Raw genomic sequence first — 4,989 nt, forward strand, 5'->3', positions numbered from 1 at the left:
CGCACGAACACCTGCGATGCACTGAAGCCTTCATTATTCGCTATCCCCACGTTTCTTAAGTCAAAAGTGTTTTTAAAAAAGATGTTGGGAGGTAACAACGAGTGTTTTTCATAAGGCATAAAGAGTGCACTCTGAAATACTCGTAGGTGCCATTGTTTGGTATTGGTTTTCAGCATTGTCAAGGACCTGTGGACAGTCAGTTATGTACGTCTTGTGGCTCCTGTGATGCACTTGAACACGTAATTTTAGAGTGTCGCGCATTCGTTATGCCGCGGGCACTGCTCACCAAGGAATATGGACTTATTAAACTTTAAGTGTACGAACCTTGGTGATTGCTTGCTCCCGGGAGGATGTGCTTGTCGGTGTGATCACGCCCATCGAGCCCTACTGACTTTCTTAAACAAAACCGATTTGGCCTCGCGCTTATAGACATTTTTCCATGTGACTACTTATTTGTGTACCCGTCTGTGTTATTTGTTTTTCTTTCCTCTTTCCACCTATCTTCGTTTCTGTCATGTTTTCCCATTTCCGAAGCAGCAGGCAGGCGTGTGCCCCTTTAGGTGGCAGTTGTGAGCCTGTTCCCTCCCTATTTCGTCTGTCTTGTCGTTTTTGTATATCCAAACCTTCAGCTGTAGTGGCAACGACTGTTTTTTTTATGTGTTCATTTGTGTCTAATCAACGCGCACGCGTGGAGATGCCCACATTCTATGGATGTACATTTTTTTTAAAGAAAAAAGAAGGACAAGTTGCTTGTGATGCGCATAATAATGTGCGTATTTAACCAGTATTCTTGTCGTGGTGTTAACTGAAATAGCGCACCGGAAGCTATATCTCGACCATGCGTGTAAATCGCTCAATAATTATTCTCCAAGACTGTGCTCTTTCATATCATTTACCAGTCAAGTAACATTTACTAGCCATTTACCAACTTACATAATTCTGATTCAATTTAAGAAGATATTCAGCAGCAGATAATAAAACGTTAATAAGGACAACCCAGACTTGGATGAAGCATTTGAAAAAAAAAAAAAAACACAGTTGCAGTGAAAAGCACGGCTTTCTGCCAGAAACTGCTTTACAGGCGAAATATTAATGAGAACTAACAGACATTAACGCCAAGGAAAGTATAGGGGGTGTTATCTGTAGTATTTAGAACATAAATGTGAAGAAAGTAAAGTGGACGAAAAGATGACTTGCCGCCGGCAGGGACCGAACCTGCGACCTTCGAATAACACGTCCGATGCTCTACCACTGAGCTACGGCGGTTCGGTCCCTGCCGGCGGCAAGTCATCTTTTCGTCCACTTTACTTTCTTCACATTTATGTTCTAAATACTACAGATAACACCCCCTATACTTTCCTTGGCGTTAATGTCTGTTAGTTCTCATTAATATTGTGTCTAACAAAGATAAACGAGCCCTTAGAAAATCATCTCCCTTCCTTCATTCATAGCGAGGGTCTCGTCCTGGCAGACTTAATGCCTTCAGGTAGTATGCGAGGGATTATTGGTCAGCTGCCAGCTCGTAAAAAGATCACGTGCTACGTGACGCCACCAGGCAAAAAAAGAGTGTTCTACACTCGCCGCCATGGCTGCGATTGGCGCTGACTAACACTCCTACGTTTAAATCAACATATATACCCCAAAAAGTGGACGGGAGGATGACCGCCGCCGTAGCTCAGTGGTAGAGCATCGGACGCGTTATTCGAAGGTCGCAGGTTCGGTCCCTGCCGGCGGCAAGTAATCTTTTCGTCCACTTTACTTTCTTCACATTTATGTTCTAAATACTACAGATAACACCCCCTATACTTTCCTTGGCGTTAATGTCTGTTAGTTCTCATTAATATTGTGTCTAACAAAGATAAACGAGCCCTTAGAAAATCATCTCCCTTACAGGCGAAAGAGTGTTATATTATGAATAGTGTTAATAGCGATGAATAGGTGGACAGCGTGGAAGACCTGGCCGGCAATTGCTCACCTGAGCGTCTCTTTCGACGTAGCACATTTCACCATGTGTCACTCAAATTAATCTCTCACCGAAAACTCAGAATTCGAGACACTTCCCTGAGCACTATATCCTTGTTCCTAAAGAGTTCCTTTATCCTTGCTCCTATATCCTTGTTCCTTTCGAACAGCTCGTGAAGAAACCTACTTTTTCACACGCTGCGCTGTCCAGAAGCATTTCGAGACTCATTTTTACCATTAGAAAACTTCATCCGGTATGATTGGAACATTGATGTAGGTCAGCAGTCTCACATTAGCACAAATAGTTGTTTTACAGCAATATAATTGAGAAAATACTACGAGAAAATATTTTATTTCTACCTCAAGTGTCAAACTTATATCTCGTGTAATTTTATACGGTACAAATTAATGCGAGATCCTCCATATATGCAAAAATATATTAGCGGCTATAAGCAGTGCTTGTCATTCAGAAATGGAATATGAGCCATAGTAAATATTACCACAGCGTATTCTCTGGCCTAAATGGCGCATTAATACTCCAACGCTAAGATATCACTTTATGCATACATAACACACACACGGCGTGAGTGCAGTATATTAGCACAGTTTCAGTCAGGATAAAGAGCGTGCAATCTCGCACACTTAGCATTGTACACACGTGTACAAAATGTTTCATATATTTAATGCTGTCTTAACAGAAATAGATAAACAGAAATAGATTGTCCTAGCTATGCTGGACGACAAGCAGAATATTAGGACTTGTTCAAGTGTTTTACTGTAGACTAATTACATTCAGTGGCAATGCCAGCATAAAGGAAATTGTGCTCAAAGGGAGATGTATGGTCTAAATTTCTTCATCGGGCAACGTGATCTGCAAATTGTGTATTAGTCTTAACGAGCAATGTTTTCGGAGCTTTCTTCGAGCCATCCCCTCAAAATGTCATTTGCCTGCACTTGCCCATAAGAATTCGCCCAAGCGAATATGAGGGTAATAATGACTTTACGCGATGGCACCAGATGCAGAATGAAAATATTACGATAGAAAATCTTTCTGAGCTTGAGCCCAGATGATGAACACGATAGTTAAGCGTGCTTCGTAAGCCTTGAAGGAGCCAACACAGCCACAAGATTTACTTTCTCATGCGATATAGCTTCGTGCATTCTTGTGCAGACTAAAATCGCTGTTACAGTAATATCCTTAACAGATTAATGTGAAATGAAGCACAGTTCTGATTTGCAGTGTTCAGTAAAATAAAGTATCAAGTTAGCGTGACGACCGTTTCACACAAAAGGGAAGTGTTCTGTGTGACCAAAGATAAATATATGTTAGCAGGGTCCTGAAGAAGCCGCTTGTATATATTTATCGTATTCTATATAATAACAGCATTTAAATATCTTACTGTTGAATTGTTTTGTGGCCACAACGATAATGCAATCTTTTCAGAGGACATTCCAACATACCTCGTTCAGATATTTTGTGAACAACAAGTGCCAGTGGCTTCTGAGTAGTATTGCGACCTAGTTTTCTTTTTCAAGTTGAAAATAATAAAAAAATATAAAAATATGGCGACTTCATCAAAAGTAGAAAATGACATTTCTGGGGCTTTCTAAAGCGATAAATGCGTTCGTATTATGGCCAAAATGTTTCAGCTTTCATAGAGTTATGTTAATTAATTTTACTACCTAAACTGTTAATAAAAGAGAAAAATACCCGAGCTTCTGCAGATAGTGCCAACATACACTCGGTTTTGATATCGTCCCATTAGAAGGCGCCGTCTGCTTTACAAATTATTACGTGTTATGTTGAACATCTGCTGCATATTTAAAGGATTCAAAAAAGCTTTTCGATTTGCTCATGGTCCATACAAGCAGCTAAAACTAAGAATATGCTGAAAGTATTTTCTTTGTCCTTTCCCCTAGTGCAACCTATATGTGTATAGCGTAGCTAAATAAAGCATACTGGACAACGAGGTGATTACTCAGTTTTGCTTCTGTACCTAACTCAAAATGCTGCTGTTTGTCGCAGTAAGCCTCGCAAGACACGCGTTGAAAAATAAGTCGGTTTCCAGAATTTTACACAGCCGCATTTCAAGCTTCTGCAAAAATTGAGATATGCGCATCTACCAAGAAATGCAACGTCACACGATTACCACTACATGTCAAGCTGCACCAGACAAATGTAACGCGAGCGGCTTCGTTATTACACTTTCGGGCAACCACCAAAGTCCGCACAGTACGTTAGTACAAACTAGTGCATGTGTTTTGTTAATGGGCTACAAAGAGAGACGAAGGCGAACCGGTGTCTCCTTCAGCCCTCCCTCCAACCCCAGAAAAAAACAACAACTGTGTGGACAGTATTGGGAGCAGATTTACTGCAGAAATTCGCCTACGCAAAACTGAAGTTGGCATTAGTTTCTCAGCAGGTGGTAGACAAAGCGGAACTGTAAACAATGTTATGCCATATTTTTAGCCACGAGAGTGACTTGTTGAAGTTAAAGGTTCTGATCAATGTATGAACTATTTGCGTAGTAACGGTCGCATTGTGGCTAACTCAAGGTGTGTGATAGGTGATAGCCCATTTAGACCTTTAAGGGACAGCTTGCAGGTCTCCTATAATAAAGTACCCAGTACTCTATATAATAACAATTTTGGGGGTTTTACGTCTGAAAATTACAATATGACTATGAGAGACGCCTTGGTGGAGGGCTCCGGAAGCTTCAACCACCTGGGGTTCTTTGACATGCACCTAAATCAAAGTACACGGACCTCTGGCATTTCTCCTCTATCGAAATGCGGCCGCCGTGACCGAGATTCGATCCTGCGACCTTCGGGTGAGCGTTGAAACACCATATATTACTCTAAATCGTCAAAAATTCAAAAAAGATACATTTCTTCTAACATGCGGCATTTTGCAGATAAGCGTGTCATTTATTTTCTAATTATTATATTATTCAAATGGAAACCTGGTGTAACGAATATTTGATGTCCTTAAACGTGAACAAAGCATCGCTGCTCCCTTTTCATTAG

At 40.8% G+C, this 4,989-nt stretch overlaps 1 non-coding gene across 1 annotated transcript; it reads right to left on the bottom strand.

Annotated features, from left to right (window-relative positions):
* Nucleotides 1-1,194: 1,194 nt before the first annotated feature.
* Trnat-ugu (transfer RNA threonine (anticodon UGU)) lies at nt 1,195-1,266 on the bottom strand. Its single transcript has one exon. It is a non-coding gene; the product is annotated as a tRNA-Thr (tRNA).
* Between the last annotated feature and the right edge of the window lie 3,723 nt (nt 1,267-4,989).

The sequence above is a fragment of the Rhipicephalus sanguineus genome, chromosome 5 (genome assembly GCF_013339695.2).
Source record: "Rhipicephalus sanguineus isolate Rsan-2018 chromosome 5, BIME_Rsan_1.4, whole genome shotgun sequence".
Classification (NCBI taxonomy): Eukaryota; Metazoa; Arthropoda; class Arachnida; order Ixodida; family Ixodidae; genus Rhipicephalus; species Rhipicephalus sanguineus.